Source organism: Carcharhinus amblyrhynchos, chromosome 8 (genome assembly GCF_965287045.1).
Source record: "Carcharhinus amblyrhynchos chromosome 8, sCarAmb.v2.hapA, whole genome shotgun sequence".
Taxonomy (NCBI): Eukaryota; Metazoa; Chordata; class Chondrichthyes; order Carcharhiniformes; family Carcharhinidae; genus Carcharhinus; species Carcharhinus amblyrhynchos.
Genome location: NC_137331.1, coordinates 30,602,605 through 30,619,359, shown reverse-complemented (window position 1 = coordinate 30,619,359; position 16,755 = coordinate 30,602,605). Strand labels below are relative to the sequence as shown.

Genomic DNA, 16,755 nt, shown 5'->3' with positions numbered 1-16,755 from the left:
ACCTTACAACACAAGTTCCTCCACTTTCCAGCCATAAACCTGAAAACATTAATGACCCATGGATAACATCAGTTATTCCGACTCCTGAGAAGATTTGATTTAACTAGCATTGAGCATGCATAATTCAGGACAGATTTGAGTATAAAGCCAACTCCTGAGCAGTTCAGTGCATTCCCCAGTGAATAACAATATTATCCACCGGGACAAACCAAAAGTATGATTCATTCCCTCACCCCATCAGCAGCACCAACTTTCAATCTTTGGGTCACCTAAATTCCGAATCTGCAACAGTTGAATTAAACGTGAAATGCCTTTAAGATCTATGGTATTACTGCAAAAACTAATGTGAAATAATATATTGACAGACCATGAGTGGAGAGATGCTCTCAGGCAGGGGTTCTCAATCAGGGGTCTACAAGAAAATTTCAAAAGGGCCACTGCCCAGTGGTCTCTCCCAGCAGCACCAATAAAACTTCCAGATTTGCCAACTGTTGATAAACAGCCAGAGTTAGCACTATTACCAGTCATCTCACGCCTCTCTCATAATTCAACAATTCAATATTAAAACTAAACTGCCATTGATATGTTTAATGCACCTTGACTGTTTGAATCCAAAAATGAAATTTTATGACTGCATGATGTTTGATTTATTAACATTCTCTCTCAATGCTAACCCCCACCCCCATCCAGCCAAATCAAGGTTCTGAATTGCTGGCGAAAACCCTTTTGTTTGAACTTTTGGTATGTATAAGGATAGAATTTTGGTAAAGAGCACAGATATTGGAGAGAGTAAGGAATCCAGGCATGAATGCTTCAATGCTACAGTACTGTTTCTTCTTGAACACTAAAAGGATTGGACATATTTAGTGCAAACTCTTAATCCAGAATTTTAGCAATAACATCAGTAAAAACAAAGGACTGAGTCAGACGAACAGTGAACATGCCATGCATCTGAGATCAAAGATGCTTCCATAATCTAACAGAATTCAGCAACAAATTTTACAATATTTATTATTTTTGTTTTTCTTAATGTTTTTGCTCACAGAAAAATTACTTGTGCTATGTTACATAGGTCCATGGAAGTTTTATAATATTGAAGGGGGGGACCTCAAAAGCAAAAATCGAGAACGACTGCTGTAAATTTTATGGATTATTCCTAAAGTTTATTCATAGATAAATTTCCCTATTTATTTCTATCCCAGTAAATTGCTGATTAAGTGTTTTTCCTTCTCCCTCGAAACCTGTTACATTGAATTGTGCTGAGCTGAGTAATCTAAATGATCCAACACTTTGTTTTCCCACGTCTGTTACACTAATCATTTTTTGTTCATAATTCCACAACACATAGCTTGAAAACTTTCATCCACTTGCATGGAAAGAAAGGTTTAGTTTTCTTTTAAAAAACTGAGTTCCTTATGTTATGAACTATCCAGGTGCATGTTATATGTTAGAAAGATTGAGGAGTTATTTTTCCCCAATGTACTACAGGCATTCACTTCAACCCTTGCCATGATCCTTTAAAGGAGAACACCTGTTTGGAGAAACAGTTAATATTCCCTAATTTTAAATACATATTGCTACACAAAATGTAAGTAATGTTGAAGTCACAATGAAAAGTCTCAGTGCATTCACTGCATTGGAACAAAAGTAGTTAACAATCTAACCGGTCTGCTTGCAGAACTATCTTTATTCACAGCACCACATTCCCAAGTATTTGTTTTATTCCAATTAGAATGAAGATCATGATGAGCCCACGTTAACATGGCTGCTAAGACCAAAACATTTACCAAAATGTGCATTCTACTCAGCCCACCCACTTGTAAAATATCAACTCTGAAGGGGAGGCAAGTATATAATTCCATTTTAGTGCCACAAATTCAACATTCTATTTGGTAGACTGTTAATGATAGAATTAAAACACTAATGATTCCAACAATTGACCACATTAAGGGTAAACAACTTATTTACGATAATCAACTGGAATAAAAATGCTGGAAAAACTTCGCAGATCTGGCAGCATTTGTATGCTTGTACCCACTTCCTTACACCCTTCTTCCTGAAGAATTCCATTCCATCCTCCCAGTTTTTTCACCTCTGTCGCATCTGCTTTGATGATGCTATCTTCCACAATGGCTTCTGACAAGTCTTCCTTTTCCGTTAATCAAGGTTTTCCCCCACTGTAGCTGACAGGGTCCTCAATCCTGTACAATCTTGTACTTAATCCTTCCCCTTTCTCACAGAACCATCATAGGGTTCCTAATCCTCACTTTCCACCCCACCAGCCTCCATATTCAAAAGCTTATCCTCTGCAATTTCCGCCAACTCCAGCATGACCACTCAGCACATCTTCTCACCTTCCCATCAGCATTCCAAAGGTTCGTCCCCTCCATGACATCCTGCTCCAATCCTCCAACACCCCTTCCCACATCACCTTTCTTTGCAATTGCAGAAGATGTAACATCTAACCCTTTACCTCCTCACAGTCCAAGTCCCCAAACATTCCTTTCAGGTGCAGCAGTAATTTCGACCACTGTATTCACTGCTCACAGTGTAGCCTCTTCTAAACTGGGAAGACTTCCCTCAGACTGAATGGCCACTTTGTGGAATACTTTCACTTGGTCCACAAACATGACCCAGATCTTACTGTCGCTTGCCATATCAATTCACCATCTTGCTCTCATGCTTACATTTTAGTCCTTGGCCTGCTACAATGTTGCACAGAAGCCCAAAGCAACCTGAAGAAACATCACCTCATCTTCCAATTAGACACTTTACAGCAATCTGGATCACTTTTGAGTTCAACAACTTCAGACCATGAACTTGATCCAACATTTTGATTCCCCACCCCCACTGACCCCTTTTTCTGCAATTTTGACTTCAGGCAGTGCTGACCTTTATTCCACCAAGAACACCTGCTTTATTCTTCAATATTATCATTACCACTCCCTTTGTCTCTGTTCCATGACACCTTTGTCACTTAATATTTCCTGAGCTCCAACCTATCCCAACCTTTTATTTTGTTTCACCTGCCCCTTGTCTTTTTCATCGGCATAAAACTCATCACATCACCCTCTCCCTAGTCCTAATGACGAGTAAAATAAGATCAAAACTTTTCTCTCTTCACAGATGCTTCCAGACCTGCTGGGGTTTACCAGCGCTTCATTTTAATTCCAGATTTCAAGCATCTGCAGTACTTTTCCTTTAACCTAATGATAGATTTCAATTATGCTGTTGAGCACAAGTTTGGGAGACCATCACTACTTAAACCATTTTCATTCCATACATTCAAAGCAGGGTACAAAACAAAGCCACAAGTTTCCTTAATGCAAATCAGAAGAGCAGCTAAAATATCAGCATATATCTTGAAACCACATTTTTGTGAAAATAAGCACATATATAAAGGGACAACACACAGAAACTTTTTGATTTGACAACCGGCATGTGTAACATACTTCAACAATTTGGGCCAGATTACAACGCAGCTGAAACTGAAATTACTTCGAGCTTGTTCCATAGAAGCTAGTTTCTGCTGGCTGATTAACAGAACAATACTAGTACTGAAGTCATCAGCACCCATTCAAACGGATTGACAGTGGACTTTTTAGTAGACCCCTGAATACTCTTGTGAACTTACCTGACTTGAATACAAGTATTTAGAGCAGAGATTCTTCTCCACCCACTTCCATTTTCAAACTTTTCAGAAGCAGCTCTGCACACACACAAGTATTCAGTCAGGCATGTCGAGAGCACTCCATTAAACAAGATAGTTCAAGTTCCAGCCAGGAAGGAGCTGAGCAACATAAACACAGACTTGCTTGATTTAATTCAAACTATAGCTACCAGTGTATTTAGCTGCAGTTTTAATGCACCCTTAGTAAAACACCTTGATTAGCTTGCATTATAAGAAAGGACAAGAATGAATTCTACAATCCAGATAGACACATTGCCTGAACCAAAGAGGTACAATGAGCACAAAGAGCCTGCCTTGATAATGTAAAGCAAATGAGTCAGTCCTGTATATTTGTCCCCTCGGGGGTTCCATTAAGAAGATTTAAAAGACTGCAGAGAACATGGATAACACAGTATTGCTTCATCAATTCAGGGAGTCTGATCAGCTCGACATTGGCATTGCAGAGTGAAATTTGAACCAAGGAACTGAAAAGGCGGAAGGAGGATACATTAGTTGTACACACAGTGTTGTGGAGAGCCTTTGAAGAGAAGCAAAGTGAAGTACACATAGCAAGACCAGACCCCCTGTATGAATGTTAAAAAGAATTACGCACAAATGTTGCTTTGCTGAAACTGGATACATTGCCCAGCAGAATATAAAAGAGCTTTTAGTTTGAGATCACTGACGCTTACAGGCTGAGGAGCCAAACCTAAACCCAGCTGCTATCAGGATGAAGAAAGAGCATCCTTCCCATAGGTCTCCTTCACGAAGTCGGTATGCAGCATTAGTACAGCTCTCTCAATGATTTGCACTGTATTTCAGCATTTTATCAAAAAAAAATTAACAGCTGAAAATGCTCATACAGTTGAGACTCGCATGAAAACACTGAGATTGATCATAAATTGTGAATGAAAAATGCAAATGTAAAGGTCATGGAATGAAAGAATTTTCAGCGCTGCAGGTGTCTCATGAATAGGCTAGAACTGATTAAATCAGGAAATGAAAATTAAAAACGTCCACTGACACACATTTAAAAAACATCCAGATTTGCATTGTTGAGATAGTGAAAATAAGCTTTAATCTGCATGTAACCCTAGCTGCACCTGGCCTGGTATAATATAATTCATAGAGACAGTGGATTTCACTCAAAATAAGGATAAGCGGGGAGAGAATAGTATGGAAAACAAAATAACAGAGAAATGCTAAATTATAAAAAGGATTTCCACTTTTAATTTTCTCTCTTTCTTGATAGTATTATTGGAATATCAACATCACTGTTTGTGAGGGGCATGGACAGAATGGATAGTCACAAGCTTTTTCCCCAGAGTGGAAGAGTCAATTACGAGGGCACATAGGTTTAAGTTGTGCAGGTTTAAAGGAGATAAATAAGGCACTTCTTTTTTTTACACAGAGAGTGGTGGGTGCCTGGAATTCGCTGCAGGGGAGGTGGTGGAAGTAGATATGATAATGACTTTAAAGGGGCGTCTTGACAAATACATGAATAGGCTGGGAATAGAGGAATAAGGTCCCCGGAAGGGTAGGGGATTTTACTTCAATCAGGCAAGGTCGTTGCAGGTTTGGAGAGCCAAGGGGTCTGTTCCTGTGCTGTAATTTTCTTTGTTCTTATAATAATACCTAAGTGGAAAAACAAACATCAACATACTATTCATCCACACCACAGCCTAAATTGATTCTGTTCAAATCAATTGGAAACAAAGAGGACTAGATGGTGATTGGTATTTTGGCTCACTTTTCCCTTTCAAGTTCAAGACTGGCTTGATCCAAAATTGTAGCATCCCTACCACTGCTCAACCGAGATCAGCTACCTTCTTGGCCTAGCTAGCTGTACAAACCTATTGAATAATAGAGTTTATCCAATGTTATTTAATTTAAATAATCTTCAACACACTTTGCTTCCTTCGAGTTGTTTTAAAAAAGCTTTAACTCAATAAACATGTCCCTCTCTCAGGTTTGCTCACAAGTTCATCAACACCATCTAATACCCACCCCCTTCCCTGTTTGCACAATCTACTGTGCCAAAGTGCTCCTTTTTTCTCACAAGAGTTAGTCACCTTGGACAAAAAGGTGACAATGAAAATGGGGTGGAATTCTTTTTTCACATTTCATAAGAAATCAAGGACTGAAGAAGATTGACGTTTTCTGAACTCAAGTTTATTTTGAGCAATTTGAAAGATTGCTTCACATATTCAAATACACAATGTGTCAGTATAGCGCATCATTGAAAAAATGGCACTGAAGGAATGGTCTATTCAGTTGGCTGCAACATGAAAGAAATTAACCATCTAGGCCACAAAACAGTAGTCAAGGTCTATCCAGACTTGAGCTGATCAATTACCTTCTGTGGAATACATCTTTGACAGAGAGGCCATGTGTTCCAGAATTACTGTTTTAAAATGTCTTTCATTACAACACTCTGGCTGCTTTAGCAAATATAGCACAAGTCTGCAAATTGACAAATAACATCTCTCTCCCTGCTGTAAAGCTCAGAGTACTGTCAGTGTTACAATATGGAATCCATCAACAATATAGAGAATTTCAAAATGAAAGGAAGCTTAGGTGCAATAGTACCAACTTATGGAAAAGATAAATCACTGTTTAAAAGAAGTGGTCTTTAGAAATTGCAGTTGACATCAGCTGCAACCCCACAAGAATTTCAAGACCACCATGAAAAAAAACTGCTTTATTCACAAACACCAGCAAAGAATAGTGAACTTTTTTTGCCTTTTTTCATTGAATCTTAATTTGGTCAAGAGCTAACCTTTGACTTGTAATTTTACATTTTTGAGAGTGTGTGTTACTAAGGTCAGGATGTATGTTTACCTTTTTAAATATCTTTATATCCTTACCTTGGTGGGTTTTTAGCACAATAAAAACTAACCTCTGTGTTTAAATTCAAGAAAGCCCATCAAGACAGAGTTCTTTGCAATCAACACATAAATGGTTCCATACTGACACTTTAATCATTACAGAAACCCTGCTACAATTAGTGAAGGCTTGGAAAAGAAAGGCCAAATCCTCACTTGTGTCCTTACCTGCCAGACACCAGTATTATGGTCTGTGCTGAAATTAATGATATTTTGGACTCATGATATGACACTACTAAGAATGAGATTGCACTAAGAACTGCATTCCATAAAATGGAGCAGTGGCCAAGGGAGCCAGTTTTAGATTGCATTCTTGAATTCAAGTAATTCCCTCATCACTGTAAATGGCGCAAACACAGAATTCAAATGCAAGACATATTTGTATGAAACCTAAAGAACAATAAAATCCAGGCCAAACTTTTCAGCAAAGGCAATAAGCTGGCGTGGAAGGAGGTGCAAGTAACAACACAATAGTTCCATAATTGGCTGCCTGCAGTTTATTCTGACTCAGTGTATCAGCAAACATTATAATGCAGCACATCAACATTTTGTTACTTTATGGTTTGCACAAATGACTTGGTGACAAGTAAAAATGCAACATGTTCTTCAAAAAAAAACTACAATTTTACAAGTGCCATTTGAAATCGGGTCTCCTTCCTCTTTTTTCACAAGTACAGAAACTCTGCAATTTATTTTTAAGATCCCTGATTGCAAATTCTTTCAAGTTCCAAGACTATTATGAATCATCTCCTACACAGCAGGAATTGCTGATAAGCCTCAAATAAAATCTGGACTTTTTGCTCATTACTACACATTTCCAATTTCAATTCTCTTCCCGCACCTCACTACACATTACAGGTCCTCATTTTAGATCAAAATGTTTAAGGGAGGCTTTGGGTGAACAAGAAATAAAAAAGATTTTAAAAATTTAAATCACTTTCAAAAGTTATGAAACAAAGGCAAAAATGTATTTCAGGCACAAAATGCCAACTTATAAATTTGCAAGTATGAAAAATTCTGTAATTTGTGCTAAGGCAAAACTGTGTGTCAAGGGCATAACCTTCACAAATAATCATCTCAAAAGTCTAAATAAATTGACTGAATTAGGTTGTAGATAATTCAACCTTTTGTTCCTCATCTACATCACCTAACATTAGCACTTGTGAAGCTATATTAAAGAACAGGTGTAATAAAGACAGACACAGGAAACAACAAAGTCAGGTATAACGACAAGGGATAGGCTCTACTCATCGAGAGTCCTTGAATTCTATCTAAGAGCATTGAATTAAAGACATGATTTAATGCTCAAATCAGGATTTACCCAAGTCAAGATCTGTGTAAGTTTATCAGGATCGAGAATGAATTTCCAATACTCCATTCTTGCAACTTAGAATACCCAGATTCATAATATTCCACAATGTTAATTTTATAATTTCCAATGACGGAGTACAATGTCAGCAAGTGTGAGGTTATCCACGTTGGCAGAAATAATAGTAGGAGGGATTACTATTTAAAGGGTGAAAAGCTGCAGCATGCTACGGTGCAGAGGGACCTGGGGGTCCTTGTGCATGAGTCGCAAAAACCCAGTCTGCAGGTGCAGCAGGTGATCAAGAAGGCGAATGGGATGCTGGCCTGTATAGCGAGGGGGATAGAATATAAAAGCAGGGAGGTCTTGCTGCAACTGTACAGGGCACTGGTGAGGCCGCAGCTGGAGTACTGTGTGCAGTTTTGGTCGCCGCACTTGCGCAAGGATATTTTGGTCTTGGAGGGAGTGCAGAGGGGGTTCACTAGGCTGATACCGGAGATGAGGGGGTTAGACTATGAAGAGAGATTAAATAGACTCGGTCTGTACTCGTTGGAGTTTAGAAGGATGGGGGGGGATCTTATAGAGATGTATAAGATAATGAAAGGGATGAATAGGGTAGAGGTAGAGAGATTCTTCCCGCTCAGAAAGGGCAGCAGGACTAGAGGGCACAGCCTCAAGATAAGGGGGGGGGGGGGCGCAGTTTAGAACGGAGTTGAGGACGAACTTCTTCACTCAAAGGGTGGTGAATCTCTGGAATTCCCTGCCCGTTGAAGTGGTGGAGGCTACCTCGCTAAATATATTTAAGTCATGGGTAGATAGGTTTTTGATAGACAAGGGAATTAAGGGTTATGGGGCAAAAGCGGGAAAGCGGAACTGATCCACTTCAGATCAGCCATGATCTTATTGAATGGCGGGGCAGGCTTGAAGGGCTAGATGGCCTACTCCTGCTCCTATTTCTTATGTTCTTATGACCAGTGGTGTTCCGCAGGGCTCGGTACTGGGACCTCTGCTATTTGTGATATATATATATATAAATGATCTGGAAGAAGGTGTAACTGGTGTTATCAGCAAGTTTGTGGATGACACGAAGATGGCTGGACTTGCTATGAGCATTGTCAGACAATACAGCAAGATATCGATAGGCTGGAAAATTGGGCAGAGAAATGGCAGATGGAATTTAATCCAGATAAATGCGAGGTGATGCATTTTGGAAGGGCTAATGTAGGGGGGAGTTATACAATAAATGGCAGGGCCATCAAGAGTATAGAAACACAAAGGGACCTAGGTGTGCAAGTCCACAAATCCTTGAAGGTGGCAGCACAGGTGGAGAAGGTGGTGAAGAAGGCATATGGTATGCTTGCCTTTATAGGACGGGATATAGAGTATACAAGCTGGAGTCTGATGTTGCAGCTGTATAGAACGCTGGTTAGGCCACATTTGGAGTACTGTGTTCAGTTCTGTGTTCAGTTGCCGCACTATCAGAAGGACATGGAGGCTTTAGAGAGAGTGCAGAGAAGGTTTACCAAGATGTTGCCTGGTGTGGAGGGTCTTAGCTATGAGGAGAGATTGGGTAGACTGGGGTTGTTCTCCCTGGAAAGATAGAGAATGAGGGGAGACCTAATAGAAGTGTACAAAATTATGAAGGGTATAGATAGGGTGAATAGTGGGAAGGTATTTCCCAGGTCGGAGGTGACAATCACGAGGGATCATGGGCTTAAGGTGAGAGGGGCGAGGTATAACTCAGATATCAGAGGGACGTTTTTATGCAGAGGGTGGTGGGAGCCTGGAATGCACTGCCAAGTAGGGTGGTGGAGGCAGACACACTGGCATCGTTTAAGACTTACCTGGATAGTCACATGAGCAGACTGGGAATGGAGGGATACAAACGAATGGTCTAGTTGGACCAATAAGCGGCACAAGCTTGGAGGGCCGAAGGGCCTGTTTCCTGTGCTGTACTGTTCTTTGTTCTTTGTACACTTTAGATCCAATCTCTTCAGTATAATATCGAATAAATGTTTCCTTTCTCTCAGTTCTGATGAAGAGCTTGACTCAAAACATAAACAGTGTTCTCTCTCCTCACAGACGCTACCAGACCTGCTAAGTTTTTCCAGCATTCTCTGTCCTTTTTTCTCCAGAACATTAGCCTGAGCGTTTGGATTACGAGTCTAGTGACATTACCACTATGCCTGTCTACTGATCTTTTAAATTAATTTTTGTACCTGCCCACTAATTTTTAGTGTTTTTATACAAAGACCCCTAAATAGCTCTATTTTCTCATTATCACAAGGACAGGAAGCTACTCAATCTAGAACTGAGAGGAACACCAGGGGAACCTTACCATCTGGAAGTTCCCCTCCAAGTCACTCGCCATCCTAACTTGGAATTATGTTGCCATTCCTTCAATGTTGCAAAGTCAAAATCCTCAAACCCCCTTCTTAACAGCACTGTAGATGTAACTACACCACAGGGACTGAAGTAGTTCTCGAAGGTAGCTCACCTTCTCAGGGGCAATTTTTAAAAATTCATTTATGGGATGTCAGCGTCACTGACTAAACCAGTATTTATTATCCATTCCTAGCCACCACCATTACAATGTTCAAGAAGCTCAATCAGTTTCACTTAAACTGCCTTTGCAAGCTTCTGAAGACCAGATGGCAGGACAAAATACCAGGCACTGAGGTGCTCATCTGAGCTGGCAAGCCACACATTCACACCACATCGATAGAGTTACAACCGAGTTGGGCTAAGTATGGTTGATCCATATAAATACCTCTTGTGGTATAACTGTAAAGCATTTAGGGGAGAAATTAATTTGCTTGGTATTACTTCTAGCTTCACTATACAGGCTTGCCTCAATTCCCTGGAACAGTCCGTACCTTGGACCACATGAACATTGCTATGTAAACAAATTTCTCTCCTTCAGCGTTCATAATTTCCCTCAAGTTGTATTTCTGGTATTCCCTTCTTGTATCTCTGCTGTTCATCGTATCTTTCCAAATACAATGGAGCATCTCCATTTTTGCCATCTGTTCCATCCTCTTCTTCGATCATGCTTAGGTTCAAATAAAGTTGGCAACTTCAATATCCTATTTGACCTAGAGCTGAATGTCCATAGCATTCCCTCCTCCCACTTCTGCCTCAGCCCATCGCCTGCAAAAACCCACAATATGTCCGTGTCACCTTGACAATTGACTAATCTTATACTCTCCTGACAGCTTCGCACACTCCATAAACGTTAGTTCATCCAGAACTCTTCTGTGCCAATCCTAAAATCCCCAAGTCTAAAATTTAAAATGCTTCCTCCCAGGCTTTGCCCTTCCAAATCACTTTAACCTCTTTCAGTTAGATAATGCATCCCATCCTTAAATATATTTGGTCCATTTTCTTTGGCATTCACCCTCTCTTTGTCATACTTTTTAAAATTCTTTCATGCAATGTGAACATTGGCTAGGTGAACATTTGTTGACTATTCCTAATTGCCCTCAAGGGGAGGCCACAACTGGAAGCCATGTCTTAAACTTGGTCTAAAATTCATTTCCTAATTTTCTCCATCACTTCCTAAATCTCCCTATCCTTCTATTTTACTGACATCTTTTAATCACCTTCTTAAATATCTAACTCTTTGCCCAAACTCATCATCCCTCCAAATTTCTTCCTTTCGCTCTTAGCATAAAATCAATCAAGCAAACAAAATCATGCTAAGTTGTTAAATCAGTGTGCAGAAGGGTTAACATTCACAGAGTAGAATAGAATAGAATAGAATAGAATTCATGCAGTGCAGAAAGAGGCCATTCAGCCTATCAGGTCTGCACCGACTCACCATCTTACCCAAGCCCACACTAAAGGGGCAATTTAGCATGGCCAATCCACCTACCCCGCACACCTTTGGACTGTAGGAGGGTACAGGAGAACGCGGACGAAACCCACGGGGAGAATGTTCAAACTCTACACGTACAGTCACCCATGGCCGGAACTGAACCCGGGTCCCTGGCACTGTGAGGCAGTCATGCTAACTACTGTCCCACCCAAACTCAGTAAAATCCATAATTTACATTTACCTATTCTATCAGTAATACTTCACCATAAGGCATAGTGCTCAGACTTTTAATTACATTACTAATTGTCAATTATATTTCTCACATTATTATTTACAGAGACAGAATAAGATGATTCTCATCAAGTCATTTTCTGCATGTAACCTATAGTCCACTAAGAGGAAGTCATTTAGATTGCAAAGTTTGCTAAACATTTGAAAACATTATTACCACATTGAGAGAACTGGTTTATTCAGATGATTGATGGCACAAGCAAGCCAGCAGTAAATACCTTTTAGTGAAGCATATAACAAAGCAGTTAAAGAGCAGCAGAGTCTTAAAATAGCACAATAGATCAGTTTTGATTCATAACATCTGATCATCTTTTTTGTGATTTTTTGATACAGAAGTGTCATTAACTATTCTCAAAGTATTACAGTACAATTAAAGCAACATTAACCAGAAGAACCAAGAAAACATGCACAAACTCTAAAGAATCAGTACTGACTAAACCATGTGAAAGAAATATAATGTAGGCAATAACAAAATTACAATTTTCAATCTAGAGAAATCAACCTAATACTAACCTTCTGAGGCGGCAGCAAATATTCGATACTGAAAAAAGCCTTTAAATTATCAGTTATTCTTTTGACAGATATCATAAAAGACACAGCTCTGCTAACTTTCTGCTATGAGTGTGAGCTGGATGTTACTTTGCAACTGTCCTCAACTTCCTCATTTCTGTAAAAGTGACCTCACTACAAGCCTGTCTCATACAAAAAAGGAAGCTTACCAAGTGTCAGAAGAGGAAGCAAGAAAAACCCAAAAGAAAATGCAGCGCTTCTATTTTAGCACATGTGGGGCTTTAAAAAAAACTGGTTAAACCTGCAGCTTGCCTTTGCTAAATTACTCTTTCAATTACAGATATTTGAACTGATGGTCAAATTATGTTCAAAATGTGTGTCATGCTGGCCAATTACAGTATCTATAGCTTCCAACTATGCCAACTTTGATAGCAGGTACAGAGTATAATAAATACTGAAAAGAAATAACGTGCAGGGTTATGGGGAGAAGCCAGGGGAATGATAGAGAGTTGCACATTTGGTTAGCCAGTGCAAACACATGGGCCAAATGGCCTCCTTTTGCACCATAAGAATTCTGTATATTGTTGCTATATGTGTAACCAGAATAAATGCTGTACACTGTTGAGTTATAGCAGAAGCTGAGGAAAATTATTGTAACCGATCAATAATCTGCCTTCTGAGGATTGGTAGTTGAGTCATCACAATTTAATCAACTCATTGAAACTTAAATTCCAGGATAACAATTTGAATGAATCAGTCGCATTGCAGGATACATTGCAATGGAAATTGTCATGGCATTGGTGAAACAAAAAATCAATAATCTACATTTAAAAGCCACCAATCTTAGCAATATTCCTGAGGGAAAATATTGAGTCAAGGCCAGCCATTTCTCCAAGGGAGAGAGGGTGGAATTTCAGGATGTGCTCTTACACTTACATGATATGCATTACTAGGATCCTGAAGCAGCCACAATGCTCTTTATTTTTATATATAAATGATTAACACATGCTTTAGGAATAGGAAAAGAACATTTAATTTGTCCTTTCCCAATATGACGACCACTACCTGGTCTAGCTTAAAATCACGTCAAGTTTACTGTTTACTGAAAGACAGGTCACTAGAATTTAAGTTTGAATAATGAAATTCAATGAGTGAATTAGGATCAATAATTTTTTTTTACATAGGTTCATAGAACCTATGTCATTGTTTTTGATCAAACAACAAAAGTAGTATTTATTCTTGTATCCTACACTTTCAGTGCAGGCTGGTCTAGAATAATTTCAGATTTAGGACACAAAATCCTGCTTAAGGAAATCTATTTGTTCTGGAAACAAATTGCAGTAAAAGTTTAATTAACTGGCAAATGCTCAACTCTGCCAGTGGGCCATCACTGGTTTTTGGCTTATGTACGTCTGAGCATGGTCTTATGGGTAGAGTCCCTGCCTCTGAGACAGAAGTTCTAGGTTCAAGTTCAACCCCAGGATTTGATGACCAAGGAAAGGTGCATTTATAATGCACAGGCAAACAACCTGCAAAATCCAACACATGCCAATGGTAGGTGGTAAGAGCAGGGGACTTCCCTCCAGGTGCTCCAGTTTCCTCCCACAGTCCAAAGATCTGCAGGTTAGGTTGACTGGCTATGCTAAATTGCCCCTTGGCGTCAAGGGCATTAGCAGGATAAATACGTGGGAATAAGGCCTGGGTGAGATTGTTGTCAGTGCAAGTCCAATGGGCTGAATGGCCTCCTTCTGCACTGCAGGGATTCTATGATTTGCCAATTGATGACATCAGCCATTGTTTTCTGGTATTCACATTGTTCCCAAATGGCTTATTCAACTACTGATGTTTGTGAAAATAAGTCAAGTTGATGATAACAACTTGCATTTATCATCTTCAACTTCATTAAATCTCTCATGGAGCTTCACAAGAGCACTATAAAGCAAAACATGACACTGAGCCACATGAGGAGATATTAGGGCAGATGATCTGAAGTTAGTTAAAGTGGTGGATTTTTAAGATGCATTAGGAGGAAAGCAAGATAGAGAGGGGAAAGATGGAGAAAGGGAATTTCACAGCTTCAAGCGTTGACAGCTGAAAGCACAGTCTTCAATGGTGGAGTAATTAAAATTGGGAATGTTTTGAAGGCTAGAATTGAAGGGATGCTGATATTTTAGGGTTAAGGGACAGGTGGAGATTATTGAGATTGAGAACAAAGAGGCCATGAAGGGAACTGAAAACAAGTGAGAATCTTTTAAATCAATGTTTTGCTTAACCAAAAGCCAAAATAGGTCATGCAAGCACAGTGATTTTGAGTGAAAAGGATTTGGTACAAGAAAGAAAATGGGCAGTACAGTTTTGGAGTTTATGAAGGGTAGAATGTGGAGGCTGACCAGGCGTGCATTAGAATAATCATATATATACAGAGGTAACCATGGCATAAATGAGTTTCAGTAGCTGATGAATGAGACAGAGATGGATGATGTCACAGAGGTGTATAACGAGATTAAAAACCACCAACATTTCAAAAGGTATTGCACAGGAGGTGAATCACATGATTAGCAGTGTAGCCTGGCCTGAAGAATACTATTAACTACTAATAGGAAACACCTTGGCTGGGTGATTGCACCAATCTAGGGAAGGAATCCATAAGTTAACCTTTTAGAAGAACCAAAGCTGAGGGGACAGGCAGCAAATACACAGAGAGAACCATCAATGAGAAATAATAGTATAATTGGCAGCTTTTCATGGAAGCAGAGGGGCAGATTCCACCTCGCAGCCTGAGGTGGATTCCAGCAGCCTGTGAGTTGGTTCTTGCTAGCAGACCAGAAACAAGAGTGCAGAAATCTTCATAGAAGCAATTAAAATCATAACTTCATTGAACAAAGAGACAGTCCCCAGAATAACTACTCAAACATATAGAGAATGGTAACTATAAGCTGGCCTTTACTTATACACCTATTGAGTTGGATATTGTTTGGGAAGAGGGCCGTGCTGGAAGAGTTCAGATCTCATAATGTACTTTGAATCAAAAAAGGGTAATTTCTATTTAAATAATGTGGATGTGCTTAGTAGTTCATAAACATAACTGTCATCTTAGATCATTATAGTCCTGTTCATGTACATGTGTCTTTTCTTTATTATAAGAAATATTCTTCAACAAGTGTTGTACCACAATAGGACTGGTTATTGTTCCCACTGGGTCCCGTATGTGGCTCCTCACACCAGTCCTGTAAACAAAATTACACACCATAATGAGCTGGTGTTCCAGGTTGGGACACCCTGCCAGATAACATCAGCAGGCTTTGTGACAGTCTTAGTGATGGCACAGATATATTTGGAAGCTCAAGCTCAATTATGACACAATGGTTGCACACAAAGTGGTTCAGCCTCAGACAGTTGCCGAGGAGAGGGGTGAAGTCAGTGGTTAATAAATAGAGTTTGTGGGGGAGAATCAAAGAGAATGGGTTTGGTCTTTCCAATATTTAATTAATCCTGCACTGGATGTCAAAAAGGAACTGTGACAATTTAGAGACTACAGAATAGTGTGAAGAATCAAGATAGATGGTGATTGACACTTAGAGTTGAGTGCCACCAGTATGCATGTGGAAAGTGATGCAATGTTTTCAGATGGGATCACCGAAGGACAACATATGGATGAGAGGCCCAAGGATAGATGTAGGAGCCGGAATAGAAACCTTCACAGATGATTGCCTGAGATTAAATAAATAAGAATGGAGCTGGGGAGGGCAATCAATTCAAAAATTTGAAAATGTTTAACAGCTAGATAACACTTAAATGCAAATTCAGTGCTAATAAAATGCAGCTGAAAAATTAACTTAAATAAAACAGTAAACCTTGATTTTGGCCTTCAAATTTCAAATCAGGCTAGCAAAACAAACCATATTGACATAGTTGTTTATAGATAGAGCTAGCTATACCATCTAAAAATATTTAGTTATTTTCATGACAGCATAACTAACGAGAACATTCTCAACATTTATAATATTTAATGTAGAAAAAGGAACTATACAGCATAAAAAGGAAATATTTGCTTAAAAACAGGGAAATAGTCATAGCTGAGAGGAACAGGAAGAGTTCTGCAATATCGGGAGTCTACAGCCTCATTTACACCAACATCTGCAACTTCTCTATTTCAGACTGCATTAACTAGCTTGTCCCTTTGAAAATAAACTAGCTAGAAAAATAGCAGACCAAATTATACAATTTCTTTCAAAATGCAGACTGAATATACTATTTCAAATGCTTGCATGGCAAA

The 16,755-nt window shown here is 39.3% G+C and overlaps 1 protein-coding gene across 12 annotated transcripts in view; it reads right to left on the bottom strand.

The window, feature by feature from the left end:
• The window catches only part of fam49bb (family with sequence similarity 49 member Bb), a 194,963-nt gene that overhangs the window by 115,847 nt on the left and 62,361 nt on the right, over positions 1 to 16,755 (bottom strand). The window contains exon 1 of one of the 12 annotated variants that reach the window (XM_080193837.1): positions 12,483 to 12,593. The exons of the other annotated variants lie outside the window; for them this stretch is intronic. The gene's annotated coding sequence lies outside the window, so the exon portion shown is untranslated. Of the gene's footprint in view, positions 1 to 12,482; positions 12,594 to 16,755 lie in introns of those variants that run through there. 12 annotated transcript variants of the gene reach the window in all.